This window comes from Thamnophis elegans, chromosome 12, assembly GCF_009769535.1.
Source record: "Thamnophis elegans isolate rThaEle1 chromosome 12, rThaEle1.pri, whole genome shotgun sequence".
In the NCBI taxonomy this organism is placed as follows: Eukaryota; Metazoa; Chordata; class Lepidosauria; order Squamata; family Colubridae; genus Thamnophis; species Thamnophis elegans.
Window position 1 is genome coordinate 43098524 of NC_045552.1, and position 14215 is coordinate 43112738.

Consider the following 14215-nt stretch of genomic DNA (forward strand, 5'->3'; position numbering starts at 1 on the left):
TCCCACCCCATTCCAGGGAGAGGATACTGCAAAATCTCCATTCCCTCCCCACTCCAGGGGAAGGATACTGCAAAATCTCCATTTCCACCCCGTTCCAGGGGAAGGATACTGCAAAATCTCCATTCCCACCCCATTCCAGGGAGAGGATACTGCAAAATCTCCATTCCCTCCCCACTCCTGGGAGAAGAATACTGCAAAATCTCCATTCCCACCTCACTCCAGGGGAAGGATACTGCAAAATCTCCATTCCCACCCCATTCCAGGGAGAGGATACTGCAAAATCTCCATTCCCTCCCCACTCCAGGGGAAGGATCCTGCAAAATCTCCATTCCCTCCCCACTCCAGGGGAAGGATACTGCAAAATCTCCATTCCCACTCCACTCTGGGGCCAGTCAGAGGTGGCCTTTGCTGGTTCTCCAAACTACTCAAAATTTCCGCTACCAGTTCTCCAGAACCTGTCAGAACCTGCTGGATTTCACCTCTTCTCTCGACTTTATTTTAAAGAGAAGTTGCAGATTGCAAATTGCAGGTAGTCCTCAACCTACAACCACAATTGAGCCCCAAATTGCTAAGCGAGACAGCTGTTGAGTGAGTTTTGTCCCATTTTATGTCCTCTTTGGCCACAGTTTGTTAAGTGAATCACTGCAGTTAATCTGATTTCTCCATTGGCTTTCCTTGTCAGAAGTGATCACATGACCCCGGGCACTGCAACCATCATAAAGGTGAGCCAGTTGCCAGGTGTTTGATTTTTAATTGACTTGACCAGGAGGAGGAGGATGCAGTCCGATCATAAGTCACTTTTCTCAGTGCCATTGTAACTTTGAACAGTCACTAAATGAACTGTTATAAATCAAGGACTACCTGGTTTTAATCGATTGCACATGCAAGCTGCATTCATACACTTCACCTGGTTACCAAATCGTTAGTTATACAGAAAACCAATTTGTGTGTTGGTTAAGGCAGTGTTTCTCAACCTTGGCAACTTGAAGATGTCTGGACTTCAACTCCCAGAATTCCCCAGCCAGCGAATGCTGGCTGGGGAATTCTGGGAGTTGAAGTCCAGACATCTTCAAGTTGCCAAGGTTGAGAAACACTGGGTTAAGGCATCAGGCTAGAAACTGGGAGATTGGGAGTTCTAGTCCTGCCTTAGGCACATGGCCAGCTGGGTGACCTTGGGTCTTGTCACTCTTTCAGGCCTAGGAAAGGAGGAAACGCAAAATACTTCTGAAAAACTTTGGCAAGAAAACTGCAGGGACCTGTCCAGGCAGTTGTCTGGAATCAACATTGACTTGGATGTCACACTCCACCTTTTCCTATAAAGGTTCAATGTCACAGCTGGCTGATGAATTCTGGGAGTTGAAGTCCTCAAGCCTTAAAGTTGCCAAGGTTGGAGAGCCCTGTGACCCGTCAAAACCGCGTTCCACAAAAGCGCAGTCGACGAAATCGCGTATGTGACGTCATCACAACGTGACGAAAAAGATCGAAAAATTGAAATAAAAATTAAATTACAGCAAGCCGATTCACATAAAGGTAAGGGTTAGGTTAAGGGTTAGGGTTAGGGTTAGGTTAAGGGTTAGGGTTAGGTTTAGAGCGTTACCGTTACGTTTAGCGTTAGGTTAAGGGTTAGCGTTAGGTTTTTCATTAGGTTAAGGGTTAGGTTTAGGGTTAGGTTTAGGGTTAGGTTTAGGGTTAGGTTTAGGGTTAGGTTTAGGGTTAGGTTTGGGGGGGTTAGGGTAAGGTTTTCGCTTTATTTTTACATTTTTCGATCTTTTTCGTCGCTCTGTGATGACGTCACATACGCGCTTTCGTCGACCGCGATTTTGTCGTCCGCGGTTTTGTGGTGGAACCAGAGAGCCCTGCCCTATGGATGAAACTGAAGTTTCCTCTTATTGGCATCATTATTATAAGTATTAATACTCTGTTGCTTTGCATGAACATTGAGAAGTTTCTTCACCGGAGACAAATTTCTTGAGTGTCCAATCACGCTTGGCCAATAAAGCTATTCTATTCTATTCTATTCTATTCTATTCTATTCTAATAAATGAGAGAAGCAACCTAGAACTAAGGAGAAATTACTAGACAGAATAATTAATCAGTGGAATGATTTGCCGCCAGAAGTTGTCGGTGTTCCATCGCTGGAGGTTTTTAAGAAGAGATTGGACAACAGTTTGTTGGAAATGGTAGAGAGTCTCCTGCTTAAGCTGGGGTTTGGACTAGAAGACCACCAAGGTCCTTTCCAATTCTGTTATTCCCTTAAGTATTCTGTTAATTGTTTGGTGTTTGAAGGAGAAGAAAATTTGCTATGCCACGAGAACATTTCAAGTTCATTCTCTAATACGTCCAGCAGTGTGGGAAAGACTGGTTAAAAATCTTGCAAAGCCACTGCCTGTTCATGTAAATCAGTTTTTCTCAACCTTGGCAACTTTAAGCTACGTGGACGTCAACTCCCAAATTTCCCAGCCAGCCATGAAGAATACAAGCAACACTGAGTTTGATGGAGCAATGAACTGACTTTCTATAGGACAAAGGTGAAGGGTTGCTAGCATTTTTATAGTTATAATATCATTATTAGAATAGAATAACAGTTGAAAGGGACCTTGTAGATCACCTAATCCAACCCCACCCCCACCCCGTTCAAGCAGGAGACCCTACACCATTGGACAGAGTGCAGTCCAATCTCTTCTTCAAAGCTTCCAGTGATGAAGCTCCCACAACTTCTGAAGGCAACTTCTGTTCCATTGGTTGATTGTTCTTACCGTCAGGAAATTTCTCTTTATCTCTAGGTTAAATCTCTCCTTAATCAGTTTCTAAGTCGTTTCCATACTACTGATTTAAAGTAGGGCTCTCCAATCTTGGCAACTTTATTGGGGAATTCTGGGAGTTGAAGCTGGGTGGGGAATTCTGGGAGTTGAAGTCCTCTAGGCCTAAAGTTGCCAAGGTTGGAGACCTCTGATGTTGGTAGCATCATTCAACCACCATCACAGTAATAGAACAGTGTTGAGGATAGGTTTTATGTTGCCTCAGCTCCAAAATGTCCCTTACAACTACAACTGAGCTCCAAAGTGAGCTGGGGAAGACAGTTAAGTGAGTTTTGTCCCGTTGTACAACTTTCTTTACCCTGGTTGTTAAGTGAATCACTGCAGTCGTTAAGTTAGTAACATGTTTCTTAAGTCAATCTGGTTTCCCTTTTGACTTTGCTTTTGACTCAGGGTGTGAATTTTGCCAAGTTCCTGGATTTTAATCACATGACTACCAGATTACAGATTAACAGAGTTGGAAGGGACTTTATAGGTCATCTAGTCCAACCCCCAGCTCAAGCAGGAGACCCCATACCATTTCTGACAAATGGCAGTCTAATATCTCCTTGAAAGTCTCAAGTGATGAAGCTCCCATAATTTCCCAAGGCAACTTCTGTTCCATGGGTAGATTGTTCTCACTGTCAGAAAATTTCTCCTTATTTCCAGGCTGAATCTCTCCTTGGTCAGTTTCCATCCATTATTCCTTGTCTGGCCTTCAGGTGCTTTGGAAAATAGCTTGACTCCTTTCTGTGGCAGCCCCTCAAATATTGGAAGACTGCTCTCATGTCTCCCCTAGTCCTTCTCTTCACTAGACTAGCCATGTCCAGTTCCTGTAAGCGTTCTTCATGTGTTTTAGTCTCCAGTCCCCTAATTACCTTGGTTGTTCTTCTCTGCACTTTTTCTAGAGTCTCAACATCTTTTTTATAGTGTGGTGACCAAAACTAGACGCAGGATTCTAGGTGTGGTTTTACTAAGGCTTTATAGAGTAGTATTAATACTTCACTATCCATTTTGCTGTTTTTCTACAAAACCTACTTTTTGTCTGTTGGTATAAGTGGCACTCACTCACCTGTTTCCAGAATGGTCTCACCAAGCATTTCATTTAGTTTTATTCCAAACAGCACTTGATTGACAGCTGCGAGACAGAGAGAGCTTGCTTGTGTCCCTTGGAACTGGTAAGATGAGGCTGTCAAGATTTTCTTTCGGGAGCACAAAAGGATCTTTATCCGTCCCCAGACATAGCAGTGAGCTCATAAAAGAAAAGAAAAAACATACAGAATTGGCATTTGAAATATCAATAGGTTAGGAATGAGCTGTGATACCCTTTTCAGCTTAGAGTTTATAGTGTCCTATGTGGTGTGTATTATGATCACTAAATACACAGTTATTTCCCCCAAAAATCGAACTTTAGACTGGAGACAGGGGTAGCTAATCTTACAAATGTTTGGATCATGTAGGAAGTTAGCACACACCCCTCTCCAAGGAAAATGAGATATTTTAGGAAATATTAAAAGAATATTTCCCATAAAAGGGAGGCAGATACTTGCCCCCCCCCATTTGCCATTAAGGCCTGAGCCAGTCTATTCTACATAACAAAGATCTACCTCCTTCAGGCAGAGGCGTAATAGGAATCCCAAAGCCCTTTCATTACATCATTACCCAGCAAGGCTCAACCAAGTCTAGGACTGAGGACAGCCTACAGAGTTGCCCCCGCATGGCCCCATGGGAGTCTGACAACCAATCAGAATGCAAGCTCAAATTCAAAAGCCAGAGAGGGCATAACATCAGGGCACTCTCAGCATCTCTTTCCTTTTCTCCCCAGGACCTTAAGCCATATGGTCCTGCCCACCATTAAAACCATATTTCCAAAAGGCCACCATGTTTCCAGTGTCTTTCTCCCCACTTGGAACTGAACCCAGATGGACATTTCCTCCAACAATCAATTCAAGACAGTTAAAATTTAAGATACAAGGACTTCCTTATTCTCAGACCCTTGAACTCTATAGTTCTCATCAGGGGTGAAAGTCAGCAGGTTCTGACAGGTTCTGGAGAACCGGTAGCGGAAATTTTGAGTAGTTCAGAGAACCAGCAAATACCTCCTCTGGCTGGCCGCAGAATGGGGAGGAAATGGGGATTTGGGAGGATCCTTCCCCTGCCACGCCCACAGATCCGGTAGTAAAAAAAATTAGAATTTCACCACTGGTTCTCATCCTGGTACATACATTGCATTAAGCCATGGTTTATTGAGTATGTTACAATTGGAATTATTTGCACAACATACAATGCCCACCACTACTTTTCATGTTATTGGCATTCTAGCCAGAAATTAGCAGCGAATTTTCAGGATTCGGGCCAAGAGGGTTCAGTTTTGTTTTGTTTTACTCGTATCTGGGTGTGTTAATTATTTATTTATTTCATGAAACCAGTTTGAAGTGAAAGCTGGACTTCGTAGAAGCAAGGGAGGAAGTGTACTGAAGCTTTTGAATTTTGGTGTTGGAGAAGAATCAGAATCAGAATAGAGCTGGAAGGGACCTGAGAGGTCTTCTAGTCTAACCCCCTGCTCAAGCAGGAGATCCTATACTATTTCAGCCAAGTGACTGTCTTCATCTCCAGTGATGAAGCACCCACATCGTCTGAAGCAGTGTTGGGATTCAGATTTTTTTACTAATGGTTCTGTGGACGTGGCTTTGTGGGCATGGCATGGCTTGGTAGGTGTGACTTAGTGGGCGTGGCAGGGGAAGGATATTTAAAATCTGAGGTGACCTCCCCACTCCAGGGGAAGGTTACTGCAAAATCCCCATTTCCTCCCAATCAGCTGGGACTCGGGAGGCAGAGAATAGATGGGGGCGGGGCCAGTCAGAGGTGGTATTTCCCGGTTCTCCGAACTACTCATAATTTCCACTACCAGTTCTCCAGAACTGGTCAGAACCTGCTGAATATCACCTCTGGTATGAAGGCAAGCGGTTCCACTGGTTAATGGCTCTCACTGTTAGAACGTTTCTCCTTAATTCCAGGTTACTTCTCTCCTTGATTAGTTTCCATCCATTGTTTCTTGGTATAAGGTCTCACGTGCCCATGGAGATGCTGCAATGTGTGAAAAATGATCACAAGTTGTTTTTTTTAGTGGCATTGTAACTTTGATTGATCACTAAATTAAGTCGCCCCGTACTGACCAAGTGAATATCTCTGCAATGGATAGAAACTAATTAAGGAGAGAAGCAACCTAGAACTATGGAGACATTTCTTGACAGTTGGAATAATTAACCAGTGGAACAGCTTGCCTCCAGAAATATCACCCCAATCTTCTCTTCTTATGCTTTAATTGCTTGGTTCCCTCAATCTCTTCCTTAAGAACTTGGATTTACGGAGCTGCATTAACAAAGGGATACAATCAAGATCAAGGGAGGTACTAATATCACTTTACAAAGCCTTAGTAAGACCACACCTAAAATACTGCATCCAGTTTTGGTCACCACACTATAAAAAGATGTTGAGACTCTAGAAAAAGTGCAGAGAAGAGCAACCAGGATGATTAGGGGATTGGAGGCTAAAATATATGAAGAATGGTTGAGGAACTGGGCATGACTAGTCTAGTGAAGAGAAGGACCAGGGGAGACATGATAGCAGTCTTCCAATATTTGAGGGGCTGCCACAGAGAGGAGGGAGTCAAGCTATTTTCCAAAGCCCCTGAAGACCAGACAAGGGATAATGGATGGAAACTGATCAAGGAGAGATTCAACCTAGAAATAAGGAGGAACTTTCTGACAGTAAGAACAAGTTGCCTTGGGAAGTTGTGGGAGCTTCATCACTGGAGGCTTCTGAGAAGAGATTGGACTGTCATTTGTCTGAAATGGCGCAGCGTCTCCTGCTTGGGCAGAGGTTAGACTAGAAGATCTCCAAGATCCCCTCCAACTCTTTTATTCTGCTATTTTTCTCCAAGCAGTTGCTCCTCAGAGTCTCAAACACAGATAATCCTTGCTTTTTTTTTTTAAGATGAGGGCCAGGATCAAATTCCAGATTTTATTTCACCTTTTTTATGGGTGCAATATTTAGCTCTGTCTCACAGCAACTAGTGGCATTCAAAATAGTGTAAGTGGTCCATGGCCCCTTCATTAGAAAATATTTTCATTTGTGAGACCTTTGAATTTTCTCATCGGAGTGTCCCCTGCTTTTCAGAAGCTGCCAAGGAGGGTCAATCATCAGGAGGAGATAAATCCTGGAAAAACAGAGAAGAAAAGGGGAGGAGGGGGAATGAGAAGAATGTCAAAAGGGGCCTTCTCTCCTGATAGCTTTCAACACGTTTTCTTAGTCTCTGGCTTCATCTAAAAGGTTACACTGTGGATATTTTTAAGCTTTTTTTTCTGTGGTGGTGGAGATGCTAATAATTCATGTGCTTGTTTGGAGGAACTGTTATAAAAATGAATGCTGCTCTGTTGTGCATTCATAACATGAAAATTGGAAGGTGAATTTTCTTGTGAATAATGGATTCTGTTCTATTCTACCTTGTTCTGTTCTGTTCTATTCTAATCCATTCCATTCCATTCTTTCTGTTCTCTATTCTATTCTATGCATCCCATCCCATCGCATTCTATTCTGCTATGCAATGCTACCCCACCTCATCCCATCCCATTTCCTATTCTCTTCCATTCTCTTCTATTTTTTTCTATTCCATTCCATTCTATTTTTTCTATTCTATCCTATCCCATCCCATCCCATTCTATTCTACTATGCAATGCTAACCCATTCCATTTCATCCCATTCTATTTACTATTCTATTCCATTCTATTCTATTTTCTATATTGTAATTCTATTCTATTCCATTCTAGTCCAGCCCAGCCCAGTTCAGTCCAGTCCATTTATAGTCCTCAAGTTATAATTGTAGTTGATCCTGGCAATTATGGTTATAAATTGTCATGGTTGTAAGGTGGGGATCACTGTGTTATTTGACCTGTTTTTATGACCCCAAAATGGTGAGTTTCCAAAATGTATTCAAGCAATCATGGGAGGGTGGATGTCAGAACTTCAAAACCTGGTCATAAGTATCTTTTGGGCAGTCTGTAATAGCTCCTTAGTGACTGGTCATAAGTTGAAGAGTACCTGTGTTCTATTCTATTCTATTCCAGATGGAGATGGAGGAGGAGGAGGAGGAGGAGGAGGAGGAGGAGGAGGGGAAGAAGAAGAAGAAGAAGAAGAACTACTACTACTACCACTACTACTACTACTACTACTACTACTACTACTACTTCCCGACTCCAATTTACTGAAAGATTTATTGCCTTCTCTCTCTCTCTCCCTCCTTCCCCACTCTCCCTCCCTCCCTCTCCCCCTCTCCCTCTCTTTCACACACACACACACACACACACACACACACACACACACACACACACACACAAACACAGTTCCCAGGCAAACCTACCCTTTCCAGAAATTCTTAAAAATATTTCTTTTCCCTTGTTCATGTTCATCAGGGGTGGGAAGACCTGCTCTCAATCCGATTTACGACCATGAACCTATATCTGCTTTGTTACACAATGTCAGTAAATCCATTCTGAGCAAAGAGAGAATTTATTCGACTTTGACTTGGTCACATTGCGGAGTGGCTCTTGGCCTGTTCCTCCCCATACCCAGCCCCCAGACCCACCCCCCATCTCTAGTTGATTGGTGTGGTTTCAGAACAATCTGATATTTTAAAAGGGCACCAAATTCACAAGCCAGAAAAAAGAACAGCAAGAAGTGGTAAATAATGTGTTTGAAAGATAAGATTGATGTTTTTATGATGTTTATTTCCCAAGATTAAAAGAAAAAGTGAAAACCAGCCTAGAAAGGCATAGCTTTAAAAAAAAAATCTAAAGAAAAGTAAAAGAAAATGTCACTGTAATTGGGAGAGACACTACTCATCTCAAAAGGGGAGCAACAGATAATACTTTGCCAAGGGGACTTCTCATATTTACAGTAGTTCTGATCTTGTGTGAGCAACTACTATAAGAAAAAAATTAGGAGACTTGCAGCCAATTAAGTTTCAACTTTTCCCATTCCAAGGTGCTCAACTACAACTCCCACATCCTTGTGTCTTGGCCATGTTGTCTAAAATCTTGGAAATCGCTACTGAAAAATAACTGGAAATTTAGTTAACAGATTGTTTTGGACTCACATTTTTATTCTCTCCCCACTCCCATTTTAAGGAATTGTGGATTTAGGGAAAACTAAGTTTAACAGATGTTTAACAGATTGATAGAATTTGAAGGGACCTTATGGACCATCTAGTCCAACCCCCAGCTCAAGCAGGAGACCCTACACCATTTCTGACAGATGGCAATCCAGTCTGTTCTTGAAAGTCTCAAGTGATGAAGCCCCCACAACGTACGAAGGCAACCTGTTCCATTGGTTGATTGTTTTCATTGTCAGAAAGTTCCTCCTTGTTTCCAGGTTGAATCTCCCCTTGGTCAGTTTCCATCCATTATTCCTTGTCTGGATTCAGGTGCCTTGGAAAATAGCTTGACCCCCTTCCTCTCTGTGGCAGCCCCTCAAATATTGGAACACTGCTATCATGTCTCCCCTGGTCCTTCTCTTCCTCCTCCTCCTCTTTCTTCTTATGAACCTAGGTATAAAAGATCTTTGTAAAGCAGGATGCACGGTTCACCTAGATGAGATCTAGGTGATCTTCTCTGGGAATGTCTTGATGGGACTATTTCATCCCACAATGCAATACCAGAAAAGTGCTATTTTTAAAAAAAAAAATTGATTCAGTGCAGAATTTAATTGCAGATTGCATATTTTAAATCAGTTTGGAAAACCGATTCACTCTTTATTCCTGCTCTCCTGCATGCTAAGATTCAAAACTGACGTAAATGATAAGGCAGGCAGATAAGCGAGCAAGCAGAGCACGGTTCCATGTTAAGAAATACCTTGTAGGTAAAAGCATTTTGACCATGAAACTAATAATATAGGGGAGTTGCGAACTCCTCCATGTCTGCTGTCTTCAAGCAACTGGATTTGGAAGTCAATATAATTTTATATGAAAAGGGGATATATAAAATTATATTGACTTTTCTCCCATCTGGTGTCTTATTTGGTTAAGGTGCAATCTCACATTAATGTATAAAATGGGACTGCCCATAGAGACCTCCAGTACCTGTAAGAAAACATCTGGCGAGACACAGATGATAACCGCAGCTATTTTTAACCCTCAGATCTTGAAGTAAGAAAACAAAAGTAACATTTTTGTAGGCAAGGCTGAGATTCAATTTAATTCCAGCCAAGGTTATCTGTGTGTGGGGGGAGAAACAAACAGAATTCTTTTCATCGATGTGGCTGCATTTCTTCAGAATTGGAAGCTGGCTGTTCCAACATTTCAGTAATGGCAGAATGGGAGGAAGCCCATGGCTTGTGGGAGGGGGGTGCAGTTTATTGTTTCCTCTACATAAGAGCCAAACTGGCTGAGAAAGAAGAGGGTTATAATGCAAGGACATTCAAAGTCCTTGAGAAAACATCTTGGGATAGATGCTTGAAGAGCTTTTCCAATTAGAAGAATTAACATATAAGGATTAATTGGCGCATGTACAATAGTGGCTCAGTGGCTAAGACGCTTGTGAGCTTGTTGATCAGAAAAGTCAGCAGTTTGGCGGTTCGAATCCCTAGCGCCACATAACAGAGTGAGCCCCTGTTCCTTGTCCCAGCTTCTGCTAATCTAGCCATTCGAAAGCATGTAAAAATGCAAGTAGAAAAATAGGAACCACCTTCGGTGGGAAGGGAACAGCGTTTCCATGAGCCTTCGACATTCAGTCATGCCGGCCACATGACCACGGAGACGTCTTTGGACAGTGCTGGCTCTTCGGCTTTGATACAGAGATGAGCACCGCTCCCTAGAGTTGTGAATGAGTAGCCCATATGTGCGAGGGGGACAGTAGAAGAAAACAGCAACAGAGAACTGATCTGTGTTATCAGATCTAAACTCTGAGCTATCATGCCTTCTGCCTTTGACCTTGTCTGCTGCCTGTTATTGATTGATTGATGATGTGTCATTAACTTCAAACTGGAGAGTCAGTTTGGTGCAGTGGTTAAGGCACCAAATTTAGAAGCAGACTACAAGTCATGGGACTGTGAGTTCTAGTCCCACCTTAGACAAGAAGCCACCTTAAGCCTGGTACATCCTCTCAGCCCTAGGGAAGAGACAATGGCAAGCCACCTCTAAAAATCTTACCAAGAAAACTGCAGGGACTTGTCCAGATAGTCACCAGGAGGTCAACACTGGCTGGAAGACACACACACACACACACACACACACACACACACACACACACACACACACGTTAGTGTTGACTCTTATTGGCCACTATTTTCAGAATGATTTGCTCCAACCATCAGATGTAGGAGATAACCAGGCTGAGCTCAAGAGTAGGGTCAAACACGTCATCAGTTTGGAGTCTCTACACTCCCATAAGAGGCCTATGTCCACTCTCCCCCACTTGACATCCATTGACTCTTACCTGGTGCCAATTCACCTTGACCATTAGTAGCTCAGATTCCTGTGTATAGGTAGCATAAAATAAACTTGTAATATTTTTGAACACTGTCCTGGTTCCTGACTTTTTGGACCTGGCATCAAGTCTTCTAATACCACTGTCATCTGACCCATCATCCACTTTGCTGTTATAATTCCCTTCTCTTTCTTTTTTTTCCTTACCCAGAATTATCGATTTCTCAAGACAGCTAGATCTTCACCTAACATGTCCAAAATCATTTTTTATCTTGAATGATCTGGATTGATTTTTTCGGAAGTCCATTTCTTTTTTGTTTCTTGGCTATCCACGGTATTCTCAGGAGCGTTCTCTGACATCAGAAGTTCCAAATTTTCAATGGTCTTTCTATCCCGTGGCCAACCTTTGCTTCCAACGAGCATTGACTGGTTTAATGTAGTGGCTTTAAAAATAGTGTTATAAATGTCCCAGGTTTATATTAGAGTCTTTATGCAGTTCCTTCCTTGCAAATGTGGAAGACAACAAAATCAGGTGGCTGCAGTGAAGAAGGTTCCAACTGTAAGAACACAGAGAGCTTATATATAACCTAGGTCCTGTTCTCCTTCTTTACTCCTGCCTCATTTTGGAATATGGAATGGAGTGGAATATGGAATGCAATGGGATGCAATGGAATATGGAATGGAGTGGAATGGAATATGGAATGGGATGGAATATGGAATGGGATGGGATGCAATGGAATATGGAATGGAGTGGAATGGAATATGGAATGGGATGGAATATGGAATGGGATGGGATGCAATGGAATATGGAATGGAGTGGAATATGGAATGCAATGGGATGCAATGGAATATGAAATGGAGTGGAATGGAATATGGAATGGGATGGAATATGGAATGGGATGGGATGGAAGAGAGGAGAGGAAAGGAGAGAGAGAAAGAAGGAGAGGAGAAGAATAGATCAGAAATCGAATGGAATGGAATGGAATAGGGAATAGGGAATAGGGAATTGGGAATAGGATAGGATAGGATAGAGTAGGGAATAGAATGGATGGAATGGAATAGAATAGGGAATAGAATGGAACGGAATGGAACAGAACAGAACAGAATGGCATTATTTGGCCAATCCAAAAGCATTTTGTCCAGAGACGTTTTTATGGAAGCAACCCCTATTGTAACAAAAGACAGGGGTACCACCATTTAAAAATAAAAACCAAGATCTTGTCCAGAAAGCAGAAATGTTTTGCAAGGGGAAGTTGCATTTGCAGCTCCAAAAAGATGTAGATGGTATTCTTATTTCCCAGGTGTTACTTTCATAAGCTCAGCCTGAAACCAACTCAGGAACAAGACACACAAAGTTTCTCAGGAAGAGCTGAGGGGAGAACATGTCTTTAAAAATCCAGATTTATCTTATTTATTTATACAAATGCAATGCTGTCCATTTCTTTATCAATCTGGGGAGGCTTATTAAGTCCAGTAAAAAAAAAAACCCATTATTAATATCCATTAAGAATGAGTCATTAAAAAGAAAGAAGAAACATTACATTCATGTAAAAACATGATTAAAAAATAATAATTTAGAAAGTGTGAGTTTTCACCTCTAGGGCCGAGATCACAAATCCAGCTGATGACAAGAGTCTTAGATTTGCAGTATCAGTTTAACAATCAGAATATTTTAAAATACTTAGTGGCTGCTCCATTATGTCAATTGTCAAAGATAAAGGTTCCCCTCGCACATACAGTATGTGCCAGTCGTGCTCCTCTCTGTTTCAAAGCTGAAGAGCCAGCGCTGTCCAAAGATGTCTCTGTGGTCACATGGCCAGCATGTATAAATGCCGAAGGCGCACGGCATGCTGTTACCTTCCCACCAAAGATGGTTCCTATTTTTCTACTTGCATTTTTTTATATGCTTTTGAACTGCTAAGTTGACCAAAGCTGGGACAAGTAATGGGAGCGCTGTTATGTGGTGCTAGGGATTCAAACCGCCAAACTGCCGACCTTTCTGATCAACAAGTTCAGCATCTTAGCCACTGACCCACCGCGTTCCCTAACTAATGACTTAGCCCAACAGAAGCTAAACAAAATGCAGCTGTATTTGACACCGGTTGACATTTGAAAGAGGACAGAGATAAAAATCTTGTCTGCTTGCTAAGCCTTGCAGAAGAGGTTCCACCACAAATGCGCGCACAACAAAAGCGTGCCTGACTAAAGCGCAGTGTCTAAAGCGCGGTGACAAAACCGTGCGACGAATGAGCGACTAATTAGCCCTAAAGTGCGCCGACAAAAGCGCGCCAACAGAAGCGCGCTGTAATGTAACCCTAAACCTAACCCTAAACCTAACCCTAAACCTAACCCTAACCCTAAACCTAACCCTAAACCTAACCCTAACCCTAACCCTAACCCTAACCCTAAACCTAACCCTAACCCTAAACCTAACCCTAAACCTAACCCTAAACCTAACTGTAAATCTTACCTTAAATTAAATCGCACTTCTGTTGGCGCGCTGTTGTCGGTGCGCTGTTGTCGGCGCGCTGTTGTCGGTGCGCTGTTGTCGGCGCGCTTTTGACATTGCGGTTTTAGCGCCGCGGTGTTGTCGGCGCGCTTATGACGTTCGCGCTTTTGACAGGTCACGGCAGAAGATACATGATTACAATGACACATATATTCCTCTCGAAATTAGAACAATAATTATCACATCGCAGAGTTAAAACTTTGTTATTAAAATCCTGATGTAGAAGAAATGGCAGAACTGGGAGACAGAGTCAAAAGAGGAATCAGCTTGGGGTCTCCACATAGTCACAAGCAGTCTTAGTCCAGCCTCCTTTGAATTCCGTTAAGCCTTTATCTAGTGCCAAAATAATGCTAACTGTTAGCTGAGTAGATTCCTGTGCATAGGCACCAGCAAAGAATTGGTTTAATTGAAACTTCACCTGTGGTCCCGGCC

General features: G+C 42.5%; 1 protein-coding gene across 1 annotated transcript in view; it reads right to left on the reverse strand.

Moving 5' to 3' along the window:
- The window catches only part of CYSLTR1 (cysteinyl leukotriene receptor 1), a 42737-nt gene that overhangs the window by 5206 nt on the left and 23316 nt on the right, over positions 1 to 14215 (reverse strand). Inside the window, exons 2-3 of the transcript XR_004256238.1 lie at positions 6937 to 7014; positions 3868 to 4047 (exon numbers count right to left, since the gene is read on the reverse strand). The gene's annotated coding sequence lies outside the window, so the exon portion shown is untranslated. The remainder of the gene's footprint in view (positions 1 to 3867; positions 4048 to 6936; positions 7015 to 14215) is intronic.